This window comes from Drosophila serrata, unplaced genomic scaffold (genome assembly GCF_035046125.1).
Source record: "Drosophila serrata isolate PLE 108 unplaced genomic scaffold, ASM3504612v1 contig_217, whole genome shotgun sequence".
NCBI classification, from domain to species: Eukaryota; Metazoa; Arthropoda; class Insecta; order Diptera; family Drosophilidae; genus Drosophila; species Drosophila serrata.
The window spans coordinates 2,719,224-2,731,676 of record NW_028257115.1 but is presented as its reverse complement, the minus strand read 5'-3'; the positions used below and the strand labels follow the sequence as shown (position 1 = coordinate 2,731,676).

Here is a 12,453-nt window from a genome sequence, read left to right as displayed (position 1 = left end):
CGGTGTCTAATTGAACTTGGAACATATTACTTCTAGTCAATGTTACATACATGTATGGAATAAACACAGATCATATATTAAAATTATATATCCCAATATAGATTTAATTAAAGTTTTCATTAGAAAAACATGAAAGGAAACTAACTTTGGGAAGCCAAAATTTATATCATAAATATGCTTTAAATATTCTCATTTTTATACCCTGGCGGGGTCAAAAGATTGAAGGACTCATCTCCGATACAAAGTATATTTATTCTGGATTAGCATCAACAGACAGCAGTATAAAACTCTAATCAGTAAGTATCTATGACCAGTAAGTAACTATGATCAGTAAGTGTATTTGACCAGTAAGTAACTATAATTAGTAAGTATCAATAAACATTAAGTAACTATGAACAGTAAGTATCTATGATCAGTAACTATGTATGATCAGTTACTAACTTTGAACACTAATAAACAATGACTTTCAACTTTTGAAACTTAACACATGTCTGAGACTTGGCCGATAGCAGCCGCTTCATTCCGGGGATGTTAGAACCAGTTGGGAATCATATGCACAGATGTGCGAGATTTATTTTGGAAGAAATTTAAGACCAAGCTATTTGGATGAAACTCTGGAGTTATTCTTCTATATAATTTTACCAGTATATAAATCGGAGCATGAAGAATCGGTGGACTATATATATACATATATGTAGCTGCCATAGGAACAATCGGAAAATTTTGAGAAAAAAGTTACATGAAAATTTTTGGAAAGAATTAATTTCAATTCGGAAAGCTGTCCTATGCTATTTTTATAATTTTTATTTATGAGACTTTATAACGGACTTGATATAGTAACTCCTCTATTAGTTCAAATATATTACGCTTTAAGTTTAGATTAATGTTGACATCGCTCACGTAGAGAACCTTTCCTTAGTAGTTTTCCGTGCGGCACTTTTCCCGCCCAGTGTTCAGCAACTTGTTGCCATTTATGTAAGTTCAACATTTTGCAGATATATCCCAGCCAGCTGCAGCTGTTAGAACAACAAAGTTAAACAAAGCTCGGACTGACTGCATAAATTAAGTGCCGGAGGGGGAAGAATGATATCGGGTGACAAGCGTGAAAAGCGCTATTCTGACAGGTACTACTACGACTATATAACCACGCGGAGATTAAAGGCCAGCCAGCCTTCGCTACTTTTACCTTTCGGCCAAGAGGCGCGCTGCGCTTGCGCAATCCCTGAATCCACAATTTACAATTTACAATTCCAGCGATCCTCACAGCGCCAACTCGAACTTGAACTACATTGCATTCGACATCAAAATAAATACATAATCGTAAATATAAAACCAGCGCGGATTGCTCCCATTTCTTGACCAGGCACAGGCCACACCACGTGACTGGCGAATTAGTTGGTCAATGTTTCGCGGCCGTTGTTGCTTTTTTGGGGCACGGACCGAGACAGATTGGGGCGCTTGGCAGCTCAAAAAGAGATACATCCACATCTACATGTACATCCACGGATCTCCAGGCAGCCGCATCGCCCACAGTGCCGCTCGTTTGCCTTTGTTGTTTTGCCACAAAGTGGCAGTGACAGTGGCCGAGAAGGTATTTCCCTTCTTCTCAACAGGAAGCTCTCTTAAAAATAAATACATAAAATATTCTAAATATATTATATTATATAAATATATTTGAACCTGAAAAATAAAGTAAAACAAAGGTAATAAAGCTAACGTTCTTTAAGAAACCTGCATGAAAGTTATTAAAATCCTAAAAAATCTTAAACAAGGCTATTACTGGCAAGGAACTTTTCAATTAAGGAAGTTGACTTCACATATTAATGTTAGCCAACTTAATAAGTGTATTCCACATTCGCTACAAATCCTCTCAAAATTTGCACCTCATTGTTGGCTCGTGAACTTGTAACCAAGTTGTAACCTGATAGTTGCCAGCATTAACTTTACTTTTTTTTGTTGCATTGTCTTCTTGGCGATTCGCTCGCTTTGGGCTATTTATAAAATAGTAAACGCTTTAGCTGGCTGCGGCCATTGTCTCACAATTAAGATTTCATTGTGAGATTTCGCGGCATGGGCCTGGCGGGCGTACGCGGCGTATACGCGATGCCGCGAACCAAATCAAACGCAATGTGCTATTTGCAATTTGCAATTTGCCACTTGCAGCGCTCTGAGCATCAACAGGCAATAATTTGTTTAATTAGGCGTAAATGACGCCGACGTCGTGGCTCTAATGGAGCGTGGCTGATTTTAATAGCTTGTCGGGTTGGCTTTAACCTTACAGTGCGGCTTGTGGTTGTGGCAAGTGATTCGCCATTCGCAATTGTAATTCCACTGACTCTGCCACTGCCACACCCCGATCGGCGATCGGTGAGCCATGCTAATGCCATATTCTTGCAACCCAAAATGCCATAAAAGATATGTACATGTGGCCAGGCCCAAAACATACATATGACTGCCGACCTGCCAACCGATCGACGATCGCACGGATCGCATTTGATTGCGCCCCGATCGATCTTTGGATGCCTTTGCCATTCACGACGATAATTCAATTAATTGCGAAAATGTCCTAGAGACAAATTCATATTCACAGCAGACGGCGGTGATTGCAACAAAGTACAAGTACACAAGTGCACTGGCAAGAAAAAGATGTTCCTTTATATATATAAAATTGTAATAAATATTACGAGAGAAAATAAAAAAATACAAATACATATTTCAATGTACAATTGGAGAGTTTCAGTTTCTTCGGTTTAACACTTAATTCTGTACTATTTTTCCCCAGTGTATCATTCATAGCGGTCTGTAGATGATCGTGGCTAGTCGTGTCCACCATCGTGTAGCTTTTCATTAAATTTCATTAAATTCTTTTATGCGATAGCAAAGCAAAATCAGCAGCAACATTAAGCATTGCAACATTTTTTGCGATCCGATTGGAGTGTTTGTGGCTGTGTCGGAAAGTGGTGATCGCTGGCTGATCTTCGCTCCATGCTCCATGCTCTATCGATGCCCGATGCCCGATGCATTTTATGACTTTGATTTATTTGTGCAAATTATTTTTAAGCTGTTACATGACTAGCAGGGATCTGCGGCTCTCGAGGAAGTGTTTGCCGCGTCTGCTGCAGAGCAGAGTGATCGGTGATCAGCAATTTGCCATTTCCCATCGCTCATCGCTCATTGCGGCCAAGTTATTAGCTGTCTGCAATTGTCAGCGATCGCTCGACGCTTGACGGCTGCGCTCCCAATTCCCTGCACTCCACATCAAGTCTCACCAATCTCCAATCCCATCCGATCCTCAATCCGATCCCGTCCGATCCCAAGGCGCATTGGCAATTGCATAAGCGAGTGATCTCTCCATCTGTCTGTCTGAGGATCAGCTGTGCATAATTTCAATTTGACAAAGCACATACGATCGATGGCTTGGCTGATAGGCGCCGCTTAACTTGGTTTTAAGAGCCCGCGGCTAGGGCTTTTCCCCGATTTATCGTAAACCCGCCTTCTTCCATATACCATGTCCATTCAGCGTGCTTAATTACTTTTGGAGGGAGTTTGGGTATCGATAATCGACGCTAACTCTGGGAACTGGGAACTCGAATTTGGTTTGGGATTGAAATGGGCATTGGGCACGGATATCCGCGTACGTGCCAGGCATTGGCAAGATCCCTGAAGAAGCACCAGCTGGGCTAGACCACACTACCTATTTTTGGTCTATGCTGACCTATAAATTCTTTGCTGACACTATCTATTTGGATACTTATGGGATCTACTCTAGAACTAGTGCGGAATATTAAAATATATACAATTTAAAGTGTCATTCAAAGATAAACAATCTTGGAAAATAGTATTAATTTTAAGGCACAATTTTTGATATATATATTTTTATGGCAAATTTAAATTATAGTTTAACATAAGTTAAGAAAAACGAAGTTAACTTCTGTTCATGCTAAAATACATCTCTGAATACTAAGATTAAAAGAACAAATGTTTTTACTAATGACCAAGTTGGCTACACATTTCCCATACAACTTGTTAAAATAATAACTTTATGGCATTATGCATATGTAGGCCCAAACACAATTGGCAAAGTAAACAAATCAACATGGTTTCGACGGCATTTGAAGTGCTGCAAAAATTACCCGCCCACGACTTGAAGAGCATTTGCGTTTCGATGGCTTGTTTCCTTCCTGTGTCTGATGAGGCCTACCCCCCTCCTTCTCCTTCTCAGCGTAATGCTTAATGAAAACAAATGAATTTATGAGTCGTTGCCGTCTGTGCTCCCCCTCCAAAGGAGACTTATCCCAGCGATCACCTCGTGGAACATTGGCATTGGCCATTGGCCATTCCGCTTTTGTCTCCCCACTCGGGGCGATTTATGGCTTACGCACTTTTTTTTGTTTTTGTTTTCCTCGAGTGGAGAGCGCTTTATTAGCAACGACCGTTGCGTTATTATTTATTTATTATTGTAATGCGAGTAAGGCGGTCGCATAAATTATTGTAATTTACCGTTGCAGCGGCTGCGGTCACAGTTACACACGCCGTCAGGGTCTAAGGTCCGCCCCGATTTGGGGGCGATCGATGTGATTGATCGGTTTGTAATTGGCACCGGCCGTGTGTTTTGATGGGCCCCATGCAAATCTTGAGCTTTGGCTCGGGATTGTTGTTTTGGTAGCAAAGTTCAAACGAGGTTCTTCCGATGAACCTTGGACCTATAAGCTGTTTGGGCCTACTTTGGTGGCGGGTGCAGTCCGGTTAAAATCTATAAGTTATTATTTAAACATAAATTCAATAAATATACGCAACCTTGATAATAAACTAAGCTCCAAAACGTGATAAATTGCAAATAGATTTAATGTAATGTTACTTTTAATCCGCTTAATCCCGATTTCTAGAACGCGATCTTTATTTTTTTGCTCTGTGGCGAGAACAGCCAGCAGGCAGAGGCAGAGCCCGAGATACAAAGATACTGAGATACTTTCAGCCGCACACGCAGCTGCGGAAACGTAAAACAATGTAGGTGAAACAAGTTCCCGCAAATGCCAAACTTAAGAGCCCGGCAATCCACTCGCTCGTATAGATGCAAATCAATAGCAGATTTCGGGCCTTAATAGAATTTGTTTCTGTTTTTTTCTTTTTTTTTTCGAATTTAGAGGCGGCAGCAAAAACCGCAACGGCAACCGCAGCTCAGACAAACAAACGCAAAGGCGCCGTCGCAAACACTTTGCTCGTAAAGCACCGCAGAATCAAACCCCAGGGCGGCACTTGACTTGAGTAACTGAAACAGACAGAGAGATTAGAGAGAGAGGGCACTAGGCGGGTAGAATGAGACGGGGAGAGCTGTTTATTTAGTAAACAAGTCGCTCTCTAACTTATGTCGTCGATTAGCCGAGAATTTCCGCTTTCAATCGACGGCTGCTCGTTAATTAGCGAAAATTTTAATAAGAATCAGCCACCGCAAGGGACTCTCCGTTCGAGATGTTCCAAGAATCCCCACTGACCTTGAGCACAAAAGACTCAGACAATAGCCATATGTCGCTCCCTCTTCAGCGAATCAAATAATTATTTATGCTCGTGTTCGAGGGTAATAAAACTTCAGAAGTAGGCAAAAATAAATGAGCTGAATTAGCCATGCGAGGCACAGCGAAAAGTTGGCAACACCCTTGATCAATTGATCATTCATTAGGCGAAATATCTGCACGGGAAGAAATCTTTTAGCCAGTTTCAACTACCAATTTTGTGGAGTCTAGAATATATATTTTCCCTAGTTTCTTCAAGTGTTACCTAAGAGTACGAGTGTTATGCAACTTATGGAACAAATAAACGAGTCTTTATTAGCCGATAATTGCCGATCAAATAAGGCTTGAATGGACTGCGAAAAAAAACCAGTACGTTTCCACCGTAGATCAATTTGATTGATATTAGCCATCCCCGAAGGCATCCAAATATTGTCTCGAGCCGCATTAATGCCTGGCAATAGCATCCGTGACCCTGCCTGAATCACACAAAGTTCTTTACACTAATGTGATTTTGTCAGCGAGGGAGGGCCATAAGTAATAACATTAAATAATGAATATTTCTGCTGCTCTTTCAATTGTTTGCTCAACCTTCGATGTTCGCCTGACATTTTATTGACGCATTATTTGTGCTGTCTTCGGGCTTCGCAGAGAATGCAAATTTCCAAGATCGGTGATTATGGTTAAATTATGCACAAAAACAAAAAGACTGAGCAAAAAAATACAAATTAGGCGGGCGTATAAAATAAAAAATTTCACCTGCTGACAAGTCGAACCCAAGGTAATCGACTCCATCACCAAATATGGCCAAAGCCGCCCTAGAAATTGCTTTCAGATATTGGCAAACGCGGCTAATGGACGGCTAGAAAGTGGCAGACCCACAAAAGCCAGGCTAACTGGGCCACCTAATCGAGGGGCGGAAGTGCCATTTGGCTATATCTTTTCCTATCTATGCGGTTCTACGAATTATCGAACTTGGCTCTGAGTGTCGGCTACCCATAAAGCCCCCAAAGACTAAGTCAATAATTACACAGTCCCAACGGTTTCGGGGCGATTCCTCCTCCAATGGCACTAAGCGATTCGAAGCGTGAAAAACGCTTCCTATTATTAGTTTAATTTGTTTTGGGCGCGCAATTTAATTTATATAACAATAATCGTTTATAAATGATAAATTAATATGGGAAACAAATTGTATGGGCGGTCGAGAGCTCGGAGCTCGGAGCTCTCATCTCTCGATCGCTGATGTTCGAGCGCCAAGTGGTCGACAAGTTGCCAAAATTGGCAAGGCTTAAATGGACACAACAGCAACTCGGCTAGCGATGGCTGTTTGGCTGACTGGAATCACTGTGCTTTGCCGGCTAACTCGGACTTGGTTAGTTATTTCCTATCCACCTTTGTTTGGGTAATTTACGAGAGTCTCCCTGGGACTGGGTCTGAGCTGGCGTGGGTTGCCTTTGGATGGGTCAGTAGTCAGCAGTCGGTAGTCGGTGGTTTTTTTGGTCTTTGGGTGCTTTGAGGCTTTGAGGCTTTGGGCCTTTGTATTACGCATACGCCACGTTTGCTTTGATTTCTTACTTGATGCTTTTGAATGGACACTGGGCGAGAACTTCCAAATAGGGAACGCAGCTAAGCAAGGCGAAATTCGCTTTGTTTGCGATTTCTTTTTTATTTAAATTTATCATAGAAATTAGGGAGGAGTACACAAAGAAAAACAATAGAGAAAAAAACATTATATTTTGTCACCTATTATTGTTACTTTAAACATCGAATCTTAAACAGTCCCAGGGCAGTTCATTTGGGCCATTTGGTTATAATAAAATCCAAAGAAACACTATCCTTTATCTGTTGTTATATCCAAATAGTTTTTTACGGTGTACCTAAAGACGTTGAGTTTTGAAACCCATTCAGTTAAACTCCCAGCTTCCTGTTTTAAAAATCCTAAAAATTATTATTTACAACAAGCACACCTTAGGCCACTCGGAAACGGCTTCCAATTATTTTCATATGCGCTTGGGAAATTTAAATGAGCTGATTTATGGCTATTTGATGAGCACATTAACCGGAGTAGGAGCCCCACCTCCGCCTCGTGTGCTCGTGTCTTTCCTTCCAGCAACTGCTCAAAAGTTATTACATGTTTAAGTTTTATTGGAAATAATATAACCAGCAGCTTTGCTCAAGAAATTCTTATGGCCTGCTTTTTTCCCTACTGCTGCTGCTTTTTGTCAATATTCAACTCTTTCGTTGCTGCGACGACGACTGAGTGTGTGTGCTCTGCGTGTGTGTGAGTGTGTACTGAGTGTACTTTATTATTAATTTTAAACGTGGGCCCACAACAACACGAACACCCACAGCATTTGTCAAGTTGCTTGGATTCTTTTCTTCACCGTCTATTATTTCTGTTTTCGTTCTTTGGCCGCATTTGTTATTACTTGTTGCGGTTTTGCTGGTGGCTTTTTGCTGCTGCAGCCTTTGTGTCTGTGTGCGAATTGTATTCTTTGAGATTAATACTTGCAATTTGAACATTTCAGCACGTCGACGTCGGCGCCTGTTTCTAATTGCGAACGCAAATTACTCATACGCCGCGTTGTGCTCGCATAATTATCGCTTATTGCCACATCAAATCATCAGTCTGCGTGGGCAGTTGGCCTGGCTTAGAGGCAACGGAAAAAAAATCAAGCAGAATCTGAATGAATGAATGAATGAATGTTCGTTGCCAAGCGCGCGCATCCTCCCTTTAATGTCAGCTGCTGAATAACAATTATTTTGCTGCCATTTTTGTTTACTGCTCAGCAAGTAGCAAGTATCTTGGCTTCGCTCTTCCAGCAATGAATCGCCTTTATGCGCTCATTTGCATATTAAATAAGCGGCTGCTTCACTGCCACTGCATTGGCGTTGGTTGCACTTCGTCGTCGCAGCTTGTTGTTTATATTATTTTATTTTACCTTATTTTTTCACTTATTTTTTTTTAGTTTTCTGCTGCTGTGGCTGTTTGGTCGGTTTCTAAGCGGCAGCAGCAGCAGCAGCTGCTTTCCATGCAAAGAACACTCTGCGATCGTAGGTTGGCCAGCGGATTACGCGCGGGAGCCGCGATTTTTATTAGTATTCTCCATTCGGCTTGCTGACGCAAAAGAATGAAACGACGATATTGCATAAGGTGGAAGTGGTTTAGTGTGTTACCTGCCTGCCCTTCGCCGTGGCAAGCCCACGGTTTTCTCAGAAGAAATGTAGCTGAATAACGAAAAAAAAATTGTTAAAAAACAAATGAGTAGCATTTGTGTTTGCCACCTGACTGTAATGAAACTTAATCAAGTCAAATTTGTAAGATAACAAACTTATTAAAATATCTGAGGAAATCTGCACAGGGTCCCCCAACAGAACTCAAATATTAATTAAGAGATCACATAGACCAAGATTAGGCTTGGCTCATAAAATTATAAACATTTGGGTTACGAATATTTGAGAATAATATTCGCATAGCTAAACACTTTCTTATCGACAGCAGACACCAAAATGTGTCAGATACGATTATGCTAAATCTTTGAACTTTAAAGGAAAAAGGGAATTCGAAACTTCGACTGTATAAAATCAATGTCGGCACTTTGAAAGTTCTCAACTGTTTTCATCAATGGAAACCGAAGTACATATTTTACCCCGCAAATAAGTACTAAATACATTCCGATGCAGATCGTTAGAATCGAATTAATTATTGTTCAAGTGCCATTAGTCAAGCTCTCGGCCAATTAGTCACAGCGAATTTCCAGCTAATCCCCCGCCAGCAAAGCTCTTTTCTGATCTGCCTTGGGTGGCTCGACTCGCCTGGGCTTGGCACACTCATCCGAGGATCGGACTGGAGATGGAGATGGTGGCCTTTTAGGGCCAGAGGTTTAGATAACAATTAGAGAATAAATTATTTGGACGCATGCTAATTTCAATATTTATTGTGCGGAGACAAAGGAAAGCCAGCTAGCGAAGCGCCAATGTTGGGTGACTATTTCAGCGAGTTTTGGTGAAACAAGTAGTGGTCTTTCCTTATACAAAGCTCAGCTATTGACAGTCAGAGAGTTACACTTATCGGCGGCCCCCTGTGTGTGAGTGTGACATTAAACCACACACAAGCAAGTCCGCCATATTTGGCAATTGACTTTGCAGCCAACAGCCAACAGTGTTATTCGCGATATAAATCCACATGCACACAGATCGGAGTACACAGAAAACATAAAGAGATCGAAATACCTTAAAAATGTTCTTAAATTTGATTTTAGTTGCAAGGAAATTGTAGATTCTTAAGTGTATATTAATAACTGATTTTTTTAGGGACTAAGAAATGAGAAGAAAATATGTTAGAAAAATTCTTCGACCTAAGAACCTAAAATTTATTAATAATCTAACACTTAATATATAAAGGAACCTATCTAAAACCTTATAAAATTAATTCTTAATTCGATATTATTCCCTGTGTACCAAACAAAATACATATACGTGCCTGACTTTTTCTTCTTTTAACTGTTTACGCTGCCCACATGCGATGGCCTGTGCTTGATAAATAATTTTAGTTTTATAAACACAAATTGACACTTCAAATTGTTTGCCAAAAAAACCGAATCGGAGGGAGAGAGAACGAGAAATGAAATCAATTTGAATTAAGCCGCCGCTTTGAAGCTCTGAAGACTTGCCTGCGATTTCTTTGGCCTCGAGCCCCGAGGGGTAGGACCGACCGACCGTTGGCTTTGATTCAGATTGGGCATATCATGACTTCTCGGAATCGGAATCAGTATCGGAATCAGAATCCGAATTAGAATCCAAAAGGCAGGTAGCCGCCCCACTTGTTCTCGATATTTGGCCCTGGGCGGCTATGAAAAATGCGAATCTGATTCGTATCGGCAAAGATCTGAACACGGCTTCCAATTCCCAAATTCCCCCGAGCAACCAAATGGAACCCTCTTGGCCGGCTCACTCGAAAAACACACATTTAAGAGTTAAATATTTTTCAGATTTAAAGAGCAGGAGGCGAGCGTCGTTATTGCCGCATTATGCTCGCGTTAATTAATTGTTTATTTGTCTTGCGATTACCGTCGATTTTCGTCATACAAGTGGCGTACAGGGATACTTGGCTATAAGAAAATAATAGGAGTACTCACTGAATTCTTTTCGTCTGATTCTCTAGTGAACAATTTTAAATTTGCGTTTCTAATTGGACTTTGTTAACCGCATATATAACCACATATGTATGTATCTAAATATAAATTTTTAACATATACCCTTAATTTACAATTTTAGTCAGAAGCTTGCAACACAGTGAAGGAGTCACTTCCGACCCTATAAACCATATATATTCTTGATCAGCTTTAGCAGGCGAATCTTTCTAAACAAGTAAGAAAGAAAACAAAATTTTTTGAATTTTTTTCAAAATTTTACAAGGGGTTATCGTTAAACTTGTCAAAAAAAAAGGAAAAAAATATATATAATAAAATTTTTTAATTTAAATTTAGCATGCAGATTTAAAAACCTTATAAAAACTAACATAGAACAGAAATCCGAATACAAATTAATGCTTTTTTGGCCTAGATATGGATTATTTAAACTTTAATTTAACTCTCATACAAATATTTATATAAGTATCGTAAAAGTTACATGTTAATGATAATTAAATGCAATTTCGAAACGTACAGAAACAATAAAAAAGAGAATATTTTAAGCTTAGTTATGTTCTATAACTTAAATCAGTAGAAAATACTATGATAATATATTAAATGAAATATGGTGGTATAAATCAAGTTCTATCTTTTATAACCCAACAATTTCTAAAAATTTAAGATAGAAATTATTTATGTTCAATACTAAATAAAATCCCATCGATCTTCAATTTTTATTTATGCGTAGTTATATTTCATGGGTTCGAATGCATTCTTGATATTATTTAAGGGGGCGCCCGGGTGTTATCAGCACCTGAGTTCCGCGTAATTGATCCAGTTTTGTGGCGTTCGATTTTTATTTTCTCGTGCTGCATTGGACTCGGTAATAAATATTATCACAGCTGACCGCCGCTAATGGGCAAACAAAAGAGCGCTTAATAGGCCACTGGTCAACAGGTTGATAACACACAGCCCGGGAAACTGTTATTGGTAAAAGAGTCGTGGAAAACTCACCATGGGAAGTGCGGTGGGGAAAACACCTGCGCTGTCGATCCGGATTGCGATCGGGAATGCTTTTTCGTTAATCGTACTTATCGAAGACACTTTGTTGCGCGTTCGTTGCTCGTGTTGTTCTTGTGGCTGCCGCAGTAGTTGCCGCTGCCGCTGCTGCTGCTGCTGGTGCTGGTGCTGCTGCTGTTTTAATTAGCAATACAAACACATTAGCTAATGCACACACGCGACACAGACAGAGACACGGAATGGCGCCCACGCAGCGTGCCAAAAGCAAACGCGTTTATTGAAAATGCAACGCGCACAGAACCCGCTGCGACGTTGCGCAGGCTCACAAGCCAAACCGAGTCAAGCCAAACGAAACCAAAATAAAATAATAAAAGCCACAAGCTAACGAGCCAACTTGTGGCGAGAAAAACCGCAAAACCGAAAATCGATTGCAATGCAGGACTGACCGCGGCACTTTGCATGTGCAATTCGCCAGCGGAGTTCTCAATTAAACTCTCTTGCGCGATCGTTGCTCGTTTCCCGACTCGTAAACTTTATCTCTCTACACACGTCAGATCGCTGCCGCTGCCAGTTTATAACTGAAAATCAGTTGCTGAATTGCAAGTTTCAAACTATCAGCCAGTGCTGCCATCGGTCGGGAAAAACAGAAATGTGGCAAGTCGGCAAGCCGAAGGCAGATCGGGTACACTCACGAAGCGCAACCGCAGCGGCTTGGGATCCACAAAGTTCACCAAGCACAATCCACAACGATTTACAATCCACCATTTTTGTCTCTATGCCTCTATAATATTTTC

General features: G+C 40.6%; 1 protein-coding gene across 1 annotated transcript in view; it reads right to left on the bottom strand.

Annotated features, from left to right (window-relative positions):
• The window catches only part of form3 (FH2 domain-containing protein formin 3), a 34,076-nt gene extending 21,832 nt beyond the window's left edge, over positions 1-12,244 (bottom strand). The window contains exon 1 of the mRNA XM_020956292.2: positions 11,654-12,244. The gene's annotated coding sequence lies outside the window, so the exon portion shown is untranslated. The remainder of the gene's footprint in view (positions 1-11,653) is intronic.
• Positions 12,245-12,453: the final 209 nt, after the last annotated feature.